The 16,151-nt window shown below is 46.0% G+C and overlaps 1 protein-coding gene across 2 annotated transcripts in view; it reads left to right on the forward strand.

Moving 5' to 3' along the window:
- The first annotated feature begins 3,885 nt into the window (after positions 1-3,885).
- Positions 3,886-16,151, forward strand: part of SPIN1 (spindlin 1) — a 66,658-nt gene continuing 54,392 nt past the window's right edge. For both annotated transcript variants that reach the window (XM_031442297.2, XM_031442299.2), the window contains exon 1: positions 3,886-4,000. The gene's annotated coding sequence lies outside the window, so the exon portion shown is untranslated. The remainder of the gene's footprint in view (positions 4,001-16,151) is intronic.

Consider the following 16,151-nt stretch of genomic DNA (forward strand, 5'->3'; position numbering starts at 1 on the left):
GGTGATGAGAGGCTTGGTGAATCCATCCTCACCCATCCCAGCCTCCTGTAGTGCCAAGTGGGGGTGAAAACCTGGAGAGGTGCCAGGCAGAGCTGACCCTGGCCCTTCCCCAGCATTCCTTACCCATTCCTCTCTTTTCGGTCCCACTTCTGGCCACCCAGGCAGGTTTGGCCACCTCTGCCCTGGATGACAGCCCTAGACCTCATGCTTCTCCCAGTAAAGGATGTACACCAACATGGTCAAATGGCCAACATAGTCAGTCAGAGATCTGGCCCCAGGGCCTCACCAGCCAGCAGAGCCAGCTACCTCTGTCCCAGTGAGACAGCCATCTCCTCAGGATTCACACATTAGGGTTGCCCAACCGGCAGAGTCATAACCTACAGCCAGGTGGGAGTGGGAGAGCCAGCATGAGCCACAGTCATAATGAGGGCCAACTTGTTACACTTGTAAAGAGCCTTGATGGCCCCCAGTTCAAAGACCTCTGTCCCCACTGCCTGAAGGCAGCAGGCTATCAGACCAATTGGGGGTTGACCCAGTTAGCCCTGGGGAGAGAGCATCATTACTTATAACCTTACCTACAACCTTACTTACAAGGTGACTGTTAGCCTGTAAGGCTCATCCACCTAGAGGTTAAGGTCAAAGAATTATCCCTGTGCATTGGGTATATACTGGATACTGAATACGTTTGGCTATGTTGAATAACTGAATAATTCTATAATAAATACAACTAATTTTAAAAAGCTCCTGAGGGTCATTTTGCAATGATCACATCAATGTCAGTGGGGGTGAATATACCAAGGTTTACTGTGGGTTCATCTCTAGGCAGAAATTCTCTTCTCAAGTAGAATCCCTGGGACCCAGAATTAAAAAGTGACATAGGCCTTGTATAAGTTGAAACTTTTAACATGCCAATTTATATTTGCCCGCAATAAAGTTCTTGCAGGAGGAAAAATATACGTAGGCCCTTCTGACCTAACCTCCAGAATTCCAGAAGTTGGAAAACTGTAAAGAAATGAACTATGTAAGTTTCTGGAAATGCGTGGTTGGCAAATTGGAAGACAGTAGAGGCTGCCTGGGAAGTTGAAGCAATGTGGCTTACTTAGCATCCTAAAAATTAATGAAATAACTTGTATTCCACTTTTCCAAACTGTTATTTTGAAAAATTTCACTTTTCCATAAAAGTTGAAAAAATTGCCCATCACATATACCTGTCAGCTAGATTCACCACTTAATATTTTGCTACACTTGCTTTATCTGTATGCAAAATACATGTTTCTGAGCTACCAGGACTCTTGACTTAATTTATCACACATCTCCTAAGAACGAGGACATTCTCAAACATAGTCATCATCACAGTGAAACATTTAACTAACTCAATTAATTCTCTAATATATATTCCCCATACAAAGTTCTCCAATTATCTCCCAAATCTCTTTTTCAGTTTCCTTCCTTCAAGCTGGTGTCGGATCAAGCATCATGCGATGGATATGTTTGTCCTCCTATGTTTGGACTGACTCCTAGCTTTCCTGTGTTTTTTTCTTTTCTTTCTTTCTTTTTTTTTTTTTTTTTGGCAGGGGAGGGAGGTAATTAGGTCTATGTATTTATTTACTTTTAGAGGAGGTACTGGGGATTGAACCCAGGACCTCGTGCATGTTAAGCATGAGCTCTGTCACTTGAGCTATACCCTCACCGCTTCCATCCGTGTTTTTCTTGATACTGATTTTTTGAAGAGTCTGGTGAAACCGTTTTGCAAAATGTGTCTCAATCAGGATTTGTCTGATTTCTTCCCCTGTGACTAGTTTCATTTTCAACTTTTTTTGGCAGATATACACGGGTGACGTAAAACTCCATTTTTGACATTCATGATGCTAACATGCAAGGCTGCAGAAGGTGGTTGAGATGCTTCTAGTAGAAGGCCTCCTCTGGAGTGTGGCCCTTTCTGTGGCTGACCTCCACAGCCTGGGCATTCTTGATAGCTCCCAGTGACCATCACTAGAGACAACATTTGAAACAGGGGTTCTCTGGTGAGGGAGGGGGTAGGACAACCCATTAGGTTTTTTCTGGAGACATTTTTGGTTGTCATGTGGGGGAGGGGATGTGCTACTGGCATTTAGAGGGTAGAGGCCAGGGATGCTGCCAAATATCCCCCTTAAAAAAATAATTATCTGGTCCCAAACGTCAATGGTGGCAAGGTAGAAACCCAGGGGACACCACTCAAGTGTTTCAACTAGCTAACTCCTTGGCACGTCTCTCCTTGTTTCTGAAATGCTTCACTACTGTTTGCACCATGAACACTCAACACGAACAAAAGTAACAACTTCCCAATACTTCCTAACTGGTAAGGGCGGTGACACACTTTTGTGTATCTGTATCTAAATTGGCCCTCTAGTTGGCCAGTGAACTTCTAGCGTCTGCCAAGTGTGTCATCCGAGATGAAAATTTTGTTTTAACAGCCACATATCAATCTTATTTGGAAGAAAAGGTGCCACTAATATCCCAAAGAGCATTGCTAACTAGCCATTGTGCTGCAGGTTAGAGTACACGGAGTGCTTTCCAGTAATTCGTCCTGTCATTTGACCTGACAGCCTTCGGGGAGGCGGTTTATTTCGAAGTGGCTGCGCTTTCGCACTCGAGGAACCACGTCCGCCTAGTGACTCGCTAGAGGACACCAGGCTGGAGGGGGGTGGAGGGGGTGGGGGAGGGAAGAACGCTGGGCTAGTGGGGGAGGGGAGGGGGCGGAGGAGGGGAGAGGAGCGGGGGAGGGTCGGGGAAAGAGGGGAGAGAAGAGAGCCAAGCTGCAGGTTGAAGGGGCCAGAGCTCCGGGGTCGGGTAGGGGGTGGGGGTTCAGATTCAAGGTTCAACCTCCTGGTACTGCACTCAAACCCGCAGGAGTCAGAACTGTTTTCGAAGCTTCCTTTATTTCCCCCTCCTCCTGCAGACAACCAACCTGTCACGCAAAGGGCATCCTGGGTGAAACAGAAGTCAAACAAGTTCACGAGTGACGTGGGAAAGCCTGGTTCCTGACCTCCACGGACAGCTGGGCGAATTCTCCAGCTTGCGGTGGGGGCAGACACAGGGAGGGGGGGGTGGTCAGGCGCTGCAGAGCTCCCCCTCCCCCCGCCAGGTAGGGCAGGTGAGTGGACGAGGTCTGGGTCCCGGCCGCGGTGGCGCAGTGCGGCGGCGGGGTCCGCGCGGGAAGCGGGAAGGCTCTGGGCGCTGCGTCTCCGCGGTCACGACTCAGGCAGCGGACAGCCTTGTCATTGTATCCGGCTCCAGCTGCCGGGCTGGCGTGCGCGACGCAGGTCGCCCTGCTGCTTAAATTCAAAGACAAGGAGGGCCAGTCATTGCGTGAAAGTCCTCCCACCACGCGAAAATGAAACTTCCAAGAATGCCAGACTTCCGGTGCGAGTCGCGCCGACCCCCTCCTTCGGAGGCTCAGGGCCCTGAACACCGCCCCGCCCGGCACGCACCTGGGGGCCCGCCCCACTGCCAGGCCTCGCCCCCAGGTGAGAGCCATGCTTGGCTCCGCCCCTCCGCCAGGCCCGACCCGGGAGCCAGGCCCTGCTCGGCTCTGTCCCGCCGCCAGGTGAGTGGCGTCAGGCCCCACCCTGCCATGCCACCAGGCCCGGCCCCACCACCAGGCTCTGCCTTCCTCCGTCCCGCCCCGCGGCCAGGTGAGCAGCATCAAGCCAAGTCCAGCCGCCTGGCCCCGCCCTGTCCCACTGCCAGGCCCCGCCCACCGCCCCAGGCCCCGCCCACCGCTCGCGGCATCTGCGCAGTGCGGCCCGTCGGGCCGGGGCCGGGCGGCGCGGCCGGTGTAGTCGGCGGGCTCAGTGCGCGTGCGCCTTGCGGCCGGGGGCGGGCGGCGGCGGCGGCGGCGGCGGCCGCGGAACGGAGCGGGGGCGGGGCGGCGCCGTCTGGCTCGGTCGGGCCCGGGCGGGAGCGCGGCGTGGGACAGTAGGGCTCGCGGGCTGCGGACGGCGGCTTAGGTGGCCGGCAGGTGAGGCCCGTGCGCCGCGGGGGAGCGAACGCCACGAGGGGGCCGCGGGCGGGGCGCGCTGAGGGGCGGTGGCGCCCAGGGAGCAGCGGGCCGCGGCGCATTGTCCGGGCGGCGGGCGGCGCCTGCACAGCGCCCCCTGCCGGTCGGGCCGCGGGTGGGGGCCTCGGGCTCGGGCCGCGCGCCTTTGTTCGCCGCCCCCGCCAACATGGCCGCCGCCCCCGGCCCGGCCGGGCGGCCTCGCGCGCTTTGTTTCGGAGGCCTCGGCGCCCCAGTGGGCGGGGGGCGCGGGTCGACGGGGCCTGGGGCGGGGGGGGGGTTGATGCGGCGGGCGCCGGCGGGGGGCGGGGCGGGGTGAGTGTTGCATAACCGGGGATGGGCGGGGGAGAGAGGAACGGGACCCTGGAGGCTTGAGGGGGAGGGTAGGATTCCCCCGGGGCGGGAGGGGGCAGGACTTTCCCGGGGTGGGTGGTGTGTGTGTGCGTGTGCGTGTGCGTGTGTGTGTTGGGGGGGGATGGAAACGGGCCCTCCGGCTCCGGGCGTGGGGAGGGGCTGGAGTGGAAGGTGGGAAGCAGGTGGGGGAGGGGGGCGCTGGGCCGGGACCCCACGAAGGGGAGGGGTGTCCTCCTGGGACGGGACCCCTGAGGCCTGGCGCTGCTCTCCCAGCAGGGCCGTGTGTCCACGACGGCGCGGCCTCCCCGGCAGCTGCCCGGGGTCCTGCAGCCGTGGGCTTGGCGGAGAAGTGGATTCGGGGGGCTTCCCGCAGTACCTTCCCCACCGCGTCACCCGCCCCCTTGGCGGCCTGTCCGCGCACTCTGGGCAGCCCTGAGCGGGACGGGCCGACGGCAGGGGTTCCTGCACACGCACACACACACACACACGCTTTCCTTTTTTCATCGCGAGTGACCTTGAACGCATTCCGCAAGCATTTGCTGAGATTAATTGCTGGGCGCGGAAACTGCGCAGTGCCTTGGGTTTGGCTCTGTTCGCCTCTCCAGTTGGGGATGCGTTCTCGACTTCACTGGGTTCGGTTTTAGTGAGGGCCTCAGCAGTAAATGCCACGGAATAGGCACCCCCAGATGTGTTTACGCAGTTGCTTTACATTTATTTGCTTTTTAAAGATGATTTGTGGATTGGGACTCCTGGTTTTGGCGAGGGTTTTCCATGCATGTTGAAGTAGCAAATACCAATTTGCTGTATGTCAAAAAGCAACACACGATACATTTAACTGTTTTAAAGGATTACTCTGTATAACATGACGTATGCCGAAGACGACATACCTATCAAGATGCGGATACCTATGTAACTTCTGTTGGAATTTTCTGGAAAGAACTCTGCAGTCTGAAAGGATTGATGGAGCGTACAGTAACTGCTTCCTACATAGCTTTTGTTAGGAAGTGAATATCAAAACTGCACTTGGGGGTGTATACCAGGACTGGTTGAGTTTGTGAATTCTTAGAGGTTGTGAACTTTCAGAGACTGAAATTTCAGATGGGGGTCAAGTGAAATGAGGCTTCTGGCCCCGCCTCCCACTGCCGTAATTAACGGGAAAATAGCAAAAAATTACAGTACCTACTAATTTACAGAACCTTTATTATCAGACTTGATAATTATATGTAATAGTTGCTAAATATGTTTGTGTCAGTTATAGATAGTAGGTTACTATTAAAATGCTGTGAAATGGGTAAGGAAAAGGGGCCTTCAGCCTGTGATTAAATTAGAATTTTTCTTTAAAAGATTTTAGATGATCCCCGGAATTTTGATAGCACTGTTTCTTACAGTACCTTTATTTACCAACTCAGAACACAGTAACACTATTTACTTACTTTTAGAATATCTGAAGCAGTGTTAACGTGGTATTCTTTGTGACTCTAGTGCTAAAAAGTGCTACAGGAAAAAACAAAGGGGTCCTTGGTCACTTCAGTTTGGGAAACAACGTATGTCCTCTCCTTGTCCCCTAGGGTCACAGTTCACATTATCACATTCCTTGGGCTCTGAGAAATGGTACCAGTGATGTTTTCCATGTTTGGTCCACGATCCCTTGTTTTGTTTTCAGTGTGATACGTAATAACATCCATGAAATCCAGGTAATTGTGAAGTGTTGATCACTGGTCTCCGTATAGATAATGGTACCAGTCCCATTAATTGTGGACTGGGAGGTTGATGTGGTTTGTGTGTGCCTGTGCATCCTATGGGAAGTAGTACCTGAGATTTGGCTCTTACTGTATTGATAAGATACAATTAGGAGTTATTAATTTGAAATCTTAACTAGAAGAAATTTAATTATACATCGTTTTCACTTCCCAGTGACTTACCTGATCGTATAGTTACAACTCCACTGGATGCACTTTTTAATTGTTGGCGATTTTTCCTTTCGTATGTTAGAAATACATAAAAAGTATACTACTGTTTCTAAAGAATTACTCTGAATTATTTTACAGATCAAAAATAATGCCGTTGGGTATTTCTTTTGAATTAGCCATTAGCAGGATTTGAATTTGCTGAGAAAGAGTGGTTAATATATGTCATGTAAATACTTTTTTATATTTATTAGATGCTTGCTTAAGTGTGTTTTCTTCCACTTTTCCTTGAATGAAAATAAATTGAAGAGGGGAATCAACCAGTTTGAAAGGCATTATGGTATTGTGGAAATGATATGAGCTCTGGAGTTGGACATGGATTTAGCATGACCTTCAACTCAGAAGAGTCTGAGTTGAAATCCAGCCCCCCTCCTTACTGGTCCAAAGCCACATGCCTGATTCATCACATGACTGTTTTCAAACTACTCCTCAGCTGAAGACTGGGATGAAACCCATCACAGAAGGCTTCTGTGAGAGTTAAGTGACATGGGTTTGTAGCTCCCGGTACAGCTCCTGAAATGCAGCAGCTGGTGCCAGTCATTGCAGATTTCCTTTTCCTTCCTGCTTTTGAACTTTGCAAAAGTTACTAGCATTGTTTTTCAACATTGGGTTGCTTAGCTGTGCCCCAGTCTTCAATTAAATTTTAAATAAAGTCTTTATTGGTGCTTATTTTATGGCCTTAAAATTGTCGTAAGTCATGTTTGGGCTTAATACATAAAGATGTGCCCTTAGAGACCTGACAGTTTTGTGGGGAAGACACCCCTGCACGTGATGAGGAAATGCTGTGCTGAGGGTGACTGGGAGGAGCAGGTGATGCTCTAGCAGGGTTAAGAATATAGAGTAGAAGGGGAAAGAAGCTTAGATGGGGGGACGGCAGGAGCAGTCGTGAAGAGAGTGAGACCTTCCTGGATTTGAATTCCAACCAAAAGTTTGTCGCGTGTTGTCTTGCTCCCGCATGAGTGGTTCCTAGGGCTCCGGGATGTCCTAAGTTCCCTGTAGGTATTGAGCATACCACTGCTGATGCCACGGATTGTTTGGCATGGCCAGTCTGTCTAGGGATGTATCTGGGACCTGATTTTAAGTAATTCTACATGTGACATTACGGTGGTTGGTGTTCATCCTGAAGGTGGGGGAACCACTGAAAGGCATTCAACAGCCTGAAAGGTGGGTGGGAAGAATCTGCCAGTGTAGGGTCTCTGGTTTCCAGCGTAGTCTGTTGAAGAAGGTGGATGAAATCATTTGAAGGAGGGGGAATTTGTCTGAAGTCCCTAGAATGTTAAATGTGTTGACTTTTTTCTGGTGGGGGGTGGTGTGGAAGGAGGAAGAATCAATTCATCTTGGGTATTGTATCCAAATGTTGAGAGACTGTATGAAGAGACTAATAAAGCATTTTTAATACCATTTGAGATGTTTTTAGATTGTAGTAATGAAAAAGGCGGAACAACTTTTATAAACTTAGATTATATTTGTTTGCGTATAGTTCCGTTTGCTTATAGTTACACCTTTATAACCTAGGTTTAATTTTCGCATTTGCAGATGAACTATATATTTATCTATAGATGATCTGTGTAGTTATAGGCGCGTATATTTATATGGCCTGTATGTCTGTCTGTATATTAATTAATCGTGTATTTAAAGTAATACTTCCAGCTTGTGTTTTTGGTCCTGACACAAGTGATAAGGATGTTCTTTTTCCTGTGTACAGGATTGGTTTGTTGCTGTGAGTTTCTTTGTTCTTTCTCTCTTTTGAGGATCACTGTGGACCCATGGAATTTTGTGTATTCAGTGTGTTTTAACCAGGAACAAGCAGTCATCGTGCTTTTTCCTCAGCTTGGCAGTGGTCCTCTCCGCGTAGTTCTCTTCCCATGGATGTGGCCACGTTAAACTTTGAACTGTCTCCTGCTTGTGACAGAAGATACTTGAGGCTCACTTGGTGTTTTTCCTGCCCCAACCCTGTCGGCCAGCTCTAACAGCGCCTTCTGTCAGGCAGTGGAGTGCGGATACCAGAGTCTGGGGCTGTGTCCTCACTGCCGCCGTGGTGCTCTGCTGTCGTTGACAGGCTTGGGAAATAATAAACTTTGATTTTGTGTTGATATTTCCCATTCACATTTAAGTTTATAGAGTTTTTGCTTTGAGTTTATTCTTTTTCCTCTATTGTTAAAAATTTGCATTCTTAGCAACATCAGTTACTTGTTTTTATCCTACAATGTAAATAAATAGTAGGTTTAAAACGCTAGTAACAGTAAAGTGAGTATAGGTTTATGTTAGTTTTTTGTTTTAAAAAAGTATCCGCGTATGGATGTGCAGTTGCCATTTTGAATCACAAAGTCATTTGAAAACGTTTTCCCTCTGATTTTGTAACCAATTTGATTGTTAATTTGGTTTATTTGAATGAAATCCTTAACTTAAGGATTGCTGTAATTTTTTTAACGTATTTTTTTCAGTATGTAAAACATTTATGGAATCCCAAAGTTGTAGCTGCGTTGCAAAAGGTATGTTCACATTCTCTCTTCTGTTCCTGTTCCCTGCACATTCCTTCCTGCCCCGTTTTTATTAGTGTCTAATTTATTCTTCCTGTGTTTAACTTTTGCAAATATAAGCACACACTTTTTTTTTTTTAATTTACCTGCCTTTCTTAAAAAGAAGTCTGTGTACACTGTTGTTTATTCCTTTACTTAATATATCCTGGAGATCACTTCGCACGAGCTCTTTTCCATCCTTTTGTGCTTGTAGTTCATCTCGTTATGAACACTTGCTTCTGTTCCATTGCTGTTATAAGTAGTGCTGCAGTGGACAGCTTTGTGGATGTGTCGTTCTGTATTTGTGCAGGTGTAGTTTCAAGGTAGTGGGATTGTTGGGTAAGTTACATTTTAAAATGGCGGATCTGTATGTCACCCTTTACCTAAAACTTTCTGTGGCTTTCCATTGCTTTAAGGACATGGCCTCAAGGGTACGCAGACTTTTTATCCTTTGGGGCCTTGGCCTCATGTGCACCACATCTCCTTGCATCACCTGTGCCCAGCATCTCCTCTGCCAGGGAGCGTGGCGTCTGTTCTCTTCCTGGAATGCTCTTCTGTCCTTGTTTCGGTCATTCCTGCCTACCTTTGGAGCTTGTCCATTACTTTGTGAAATTCTTTTTGTATGAGTTTGCAAATTTTATAATAAAGGTAGAATAGGGAACTTCTGTGTGGCCATCACTCACTACAACCATCAATTTTCTGAAGTTTTTGAAGTTTTTTCTTGGTTTCCCTGAAGTCAGGTCCTTCTCTTAGCGACATTGCTGTCCTCGGCACTTACCCAAATTACAGTGTTACCTGAGTTTGCATAATTTAGTGAATTTTTGTTTTCTCAAAAAGGCTGAGCTTCACGGAAGCAGCGACTCTCCCTGTTTTTGTCCATAATTACTTTTCTAGTCCTTAGGTCAGTGCTTGGGTTGTGAGTATTCAGATACCCTAGGTGGTAGCTAGACTTGTGCAAGAGGAGATTCGGGCTCTGTGGGTAAATGTGTGCTCTGCTGTGCAGGGGTTTGTCAGACAGGTGTCATTCAGGTATCTCTGTTAACACAGGACATGAGCAGCTTGGAGATAAGGCTGTTCTCTGCGTGCTTGGTGTTGGAGTTTAAAGTCCATAGGACCAGCATTTGGGAAAGGAGGATGGATGTACAATGGGGAAGAACAGACTGGAAGCCAGAGCAAGGCAGATCGAAGGCTCTGTCAGTTCTGTTGCCATTGACCTTAGCTGTGTCGATGTCTTGCAAAACTGGGCCTTTGTTGTGGAGCCAGCCGCACACAGTCGGCCCAGGAGGCCAGGACTCTTGGAGCCTGGAGGAAGGTGGAGGAGTTGCTGCAGTGTCACATCAGTGGGGCAGGTGGGGAGATCAGCGGGTGCAAGCTGCAGGCGTCCTACCAGATGTGCTGCTGCGCTTGCAGCCTCTACCTGCTGCACGGTAATCTGTCTTTCTTGTGGCCTGCCCAAACCAGAAGCAAATGGGAGGGGGAATCCTGGGGTCTGTGGTTTAGCCTAGCCAAGTTAAAACATTACAAAACGAAACAATGAGCTCAGGGCTTTTTTTTTTTTTTTTTTTTTAAATTTCCAGCTCAGGTTCCACATGAGGGAGCTGAAAGTTTCTATGACCGCCCTAAAAGTACAAATAGAGTTCCCAGGTTATAAGTGAGCCTTGATTGATAAGGATGGGATCCTGAAAACTGGATGAGAGACATACGGTCAGGTTCTGATTCAGCCGGAGACCTGGATCCCCTGAATTCTGCTGGGCTACCTTTGCCAGTAGAAGCAGCCTTTCCGCCCCTTGCCTGAGGAACTTTACCTCCCTGTGCCTGGAATACCTACATTTGGCTTCCCCTAGGAGCCTCCATGGGGCTCAAAGTGTGCTGTGCAAACTGACCCATGGTAAGATGAGTCTGCCCGCCATAGAATTGTCTAGTTTGCCATTATAGAGAGAGGAACCTTGTGGGAATGGATGTTAAGGGTGTAGAATAACGGTGGAGGGCACATAAAGTTGGGTTAGGCCAGATGTATTGATGTGGACCCATAAGCAGAGATTCTGGATTCAGTGTTGTAGCTCGAGGGGCTAGAAAGGGCTCTGCTTGGTTGATTGCCTTAAACAAACCAAAAGATGGTCTCTGCTAAGTGGAGTTGAGAAGCGAGGACTGCCTGTGTGCTGTAGAGGAAGGTATCCGCAGGCTTGGAGTGTATCTGTCACAGAAGACCTGCTCACCACCCTGGAAAGATTCATAGGTCAGGCCCCACAGCCCTAAGACACCTGCACGGGGAGCCCCAGCATCCTCAAGAGCTCTGGTCACTCCTCCCTTAGGTCAGAAATCACAGTGGGAACTGCTGGCCCTGAACTGGGATCCGTGAGTGCGGTGGCAACAGTTGACCCTGGGTTGGTAGGTCTGGTAAATTGTCTTTTAAGATTTAGAATGAGTCTCTCTCTGGGTTACAAGTACTGGTAATTGTTTTTGGTTACTCTGGTATTTTTGTTTAACGCTATAAAGTTTTTCTTTAAATTGACTCAGTAAAAAATAAAAGCACTCTTACATATTTTCCATTCATAGGTATCCTTCACAATTTTTAATCCATTAAGTAGGGTTCATCTAAAATACATAGCCTTTTAATAAATGATTTATATCACTTGTGGGACTATAATTTGGTAGAACCTCTTTGGAAGGTGGCTTCACTAAAACAGAAGTGCCTGTACTCTGGCCTAGCAATTCCACTGCTAGGAATTTATTGTGTAGCTGTATTTGCATAAGTATACAAATCTGTCTGTGTAAGATTTTTCATTATAGTGGTGTTTGTGATAGTGGAAAGTTAGAAACAACTGCCTAATATTGGGGTTAACAGAGTAAAATAAGTGGCCTTTGTATCCACATACTGGAATGTCCTGTAAAACAAAATAAAAATAAGAAAAAATTTTCCTGTACTGCATGGAAAAGCTAACAGTAAGAGAAGCAAGTTGTAGAACTGTATCTTCTCACTTTGTGTGTGCGTGCATGTGTGTCTTAAGACGTTTGTATATCGATACCTGTTATGCTTTAAGTTTTTGTGAAACAGTATGTTATTAGGTTCACTGCAGTCTTTTAACAGTGATTATCTCTGGGGGATGAGACTGATGGAGGAGAGGGAGGAGGGCTCTGTGTAAGATAGTAACACTGGCTGTAAATAGCTTCTCAATCTGACTTAATCGGAGCACTTTCTCCTTTGGTTTGAGGACTGTTGACTTCTCAGAGTCTTGCCTTTTCTCTGATTTTGGTGTGTGTGAGATACACTTTTAAGTACAGAAGTGGTTTCAAATCCATGGTTGGTGACACACCAGCTGTGGAACTACTACTCATTTCATCATGAATTTCATTCACGTGGTCACCTATCGTTGTAGTTTGTTTATTCATGTAATGATTTATTCATGTGTTATTCATGGCTGTTTATTCTGTTGATAAATACTGGGTTGTTCCCAGTTTGATACTGTTAGTTCAGGTCCCCGAAGAACAAGAAGATAGCAGGTTGAGATTAGACTTAGATGCATTGAGGGAAATACTTGTGAGAGAGCCAACAGCCCCTTGCAGGTCTGATGCATTGGAGGGGAATGTCTGGTAGGATAAATCTTAAGACTGCAGTGCAGTTTTAAGAACGTTTAAGCAAGGCCAGTGAGGAGTCCTTCAGTGAAAACTGGGGTCAGAGGAGTCCCTTATCCTGTAGGAATGGGTCTGCTTCAGTTAGCATCCTGCCTATGGCCAGTCATTGGCTAGAGCAGCCTGTGGGAAGTGTTGGGCTGGGGGAAGGGCGACGGTGGATTCACAACAGAGCAGCTCCCTAAGCCAGGTGATCCAAGAGGCTCATGTTTGTGACTGTCAACAGGGCTCATGTGAGTGGACTTGCTGTAGTCATTCAGGTACATGTTTCTTGCATGCTTTTCTGTCAGGGAGACTTAGGGGTAGAATTACTGAGTCATATAATATGCATGTGTCCCATAGTAGTAGATAATGCCAGACTTCCAATGTGGATATACCAATTTCTGTCCCAACTGCAGTGGATGCATTTTTGTGGCTCTGTGTCTTCACAAGTATTTGGTCTTTCTTAATTTATTTCAGTTCTTAAAGAACAGACTTGTTACACAGACTTTAAGAGCAATGATGAGATTTGTCACTTCTCCTTCCCTCTCCTAGTGTTCAGGTTTCCAAATGGAGCTTTTTGCAGTGCAAGTCTTTTCTTTGTCTATGGTGAGCAGAGAGCAGAGACTGGGGGACGGGGGCAAGGGTGGAGAAAAGAGGGGGAGGGCATGGGAGAGGAGTGGGAATTTTTTTGGTCTTAATCAACTAAGATTTCTGGGATTGTTTGTAACCATAGCATACTCATTAACCTATCCTGACAGATACCACCCCCAGCCATCCTTTTTTTAAAAATACACTTTGTTAAGAGCAGATTTGGGTTTACAGCAAAATTGAGTAGGAAGTGCAGAGTTCCCCCGTACCCCCTTATCTACATATTGTCAGTATCCTGCACAGATTGTACATTTGTCAGGATGGATGAACCTACAGGGACACATCATCATCATCCAAAGCCCATAGTTCACAGAGGGTTCACTCTTGGTGTTGTATATTCTATGGGTTTTTACAAATATGTAATTTGTATCCACCTTTATAGTATACAGAATAGTTTCACTGCTCTAAGAATCTTCTTAGATTCTTATTTGTTTCTGATTTCAATCTTGATTCCATCGTGGTCAGAATACTATATAATTAAAAGCTTACGAAGTTTCTTGAAGCTTGCTTTATGGCCCAACATGTGATCAGTTTTTGTAAATGTCCTCTGTGTACTTGGAAAGAATGTGCTTCTGCATTTGTTGGATGCACTGTTCTATGTATTTGTCAGTTTATCTTAATCATGTTAAATTTTTCTGCATCCTTTTTTCCTTTTGGTTGCTGGTTTTATCGATTACCAAAAGAAATGTATTGTTACTCTTATTTTGCATTTGTCTGTTTCTCCTTACTTATGATAATTTTTGCTTTATCTATTTTGAAGCTGTTACTAGGTGCTTACATGTTTAGAATTGTATATTTTCTTCATCAGTTAAGTCTTTTAAAATAGTTAAATGTCCTTCCTTAAGGCAAAAGTATTATAGAAGTAAACTTAACTTAATATAGCTACATTGTCTTTTCTTTGGTTAGTAGGTGCGGTATATCTTTTTTTTAACCCTTTGTTTTCATTCTTTCTGCGTACTATGTTCTGGATGCTTCACAGCCAACAGTGTAGAGCTGAGATTTTAAAAAATCTAGTCTGACAATATTTCTTCTAATTGGAGCATTTGTTCTACTGATATTTAACACAATGACTGACATAGTTGGGGTTAAATAGGTTACCTTAATCAGCGCTTTCTGTTTATTGTGCCTATTTTACGTAACTTTGTCTCCTTTTTTGCCTTGCTTTGGATGCTTATTTACTTTTATTTCTCTGCTAACTTGGAAGTTACTTAAAGCATGCATTTTTGACTTGTCAAAACCTAGTATTTGGTTATTTCACCCTCTTCCCGGGCACGTAAAACTCCATTTATCTCATTTTCACTTACGTAGCACAGTGTGTGCTATTTGAATTCTGTGTGTATTTTATCTTCAGACATCATGAATTTGTGTGGTCAGTAGCTATTTAGATTTACCCTTTTCATTGCTCTTCCATTTCTCGCTCTGATTCCAGTCCAGTCCAGTTCCAGTTCCATTTTCCTTCTGCTGGAAGAACACTCCTTGTTTCTGCCTTGTTGTATGACCCTAGTAGTGAATTCTCTGAGGATACGTTAGTCTAAAAATATTTCCAATTGATTTTCCTTTTCAAAGGGTATTTTTGATATTACAGAGTTCTGACTTCTCAGTTTTCTTCTAAGGTATTGAAAGAAGTTATCGCATTACATTTTCAGCTTTCATTCTTTCTGTAAGAAGTAAACTGTCAGCTTAGTATTTCCTCTCATGGATGGACTCTGTCTTTTTTTTAACGTCAGGCTTTTACGATTTTTTTTGTCTTTGGTTTTAAACAGTTTTTAAGATCTGCCTAGGTATAATTTCTTTATATTTTGTTTATGTAGATCTTATTGAAGTTGTGTTAATGTCTTTTATTCTTTGGAGAAGTTTGCAGGTATCACCTCTAAGTGTTTCTGCCGCCCTGTCCCCCAACCCTCCACTCCATTTAAATGTGTGTCAGGTCTTCCCAGGCTCTTCTCTCCCCACGGTTCATTCTGAATATTCTTTGCTCACTGATTTTTAACAAGACTAGCCTACTGTTCATCAATCCATTGATTTTATTCTATTTTTCCCTTCTGGAAAATCTGGTTCTGTGATAGTTTTCTACCAGATTTCCCATCTTACGTTTTAGCTCTTTGACCGTAATAGTTACAGCTGTTTTTTCGTTTGGTAATTTTATCTATCCCTGTAGCCTGCTTCCCGTCGCTTACTTTAAAGTGTGGTTTTGTGACTCCAGTACCTGGCAGCCCTGCAGGCCTGCTTTATGTTTTGTTGTTTGTTTGTCGTTTCTGCTAGTGCTTATCCTGTCTCTGTGGGCTAACTTGCATGTGTGCCCCTGGAGTAGATTACATCTTGAAAATCGTTTGAAATAATTTGGGGTCTAGGATGATACTCCTAGAGGGGATTTCTGCCTGCTTCTGCCAGGCGTCCGAGGGAGCAGGCAGTCTGGGATGCCCTCAGCTCAGTTTCAGGGCAGAGATGAGTTGTAGCTGGTTCTTACCACTCCCTCAGCTCCTGAGAGCAGTTCAGCACTCCGTCTCACAGACACATGGGTTTTTGCACCAGCCCCCTCTTCCCTGGGTTTTGTTCTTTGGTCCCTCTCTTCGCAAAGTTGTTACCCTTTCAGCTGCCCCTTAACGCTTGGCAGTTACTCTCAGGGGTAAAAGTGGTTGCACGTGCAGGGTTTACCTCTCTGGAAGCAGTAGGATCTTCAAGTTCTTTGATTCCTTCAGGCATATGTTCAGTGTATGTGTCAATGTGTGTGTTCAAGTTTTTGTCATAGATGTTTTCAGTCCTACAGTCGTCCCTCAGTTTCTGCGGAGGATTGTTTCCAGGATCCCCCAAGAATACTAAAATCCATGGATGCTCAAATCCCTTGTATAAAATGGCATAATATTTACATATAACCACTGCACATCCTCCTGTATTCTTCTGTCAACTCTGAATTATTTATAATACCTAATACAACATAAATACTGTGTAAATAGTTGTAAGCACAATTTCAGTGTTGTGTAAGTAGTTGCCAGTGCTTTGGGGAACTTTCTGGAA

The sequence above is a fragment of the Camelus dromedarius genome, chromosome 36 (genome assembly GCF_036321535.1).
Source record: "Camelus dromedarius isolate mCamDro1 chromosome 36, mCamDro1.pat, whole genome shotgun sequence".
Classification (NCBI taxonomy): domain Eukaryota; kingdom Metazoa; phylum Chordata; class Mammalia; order Artiodactyla; family Camelidae; genus Camelus; species Camelus dromedarius.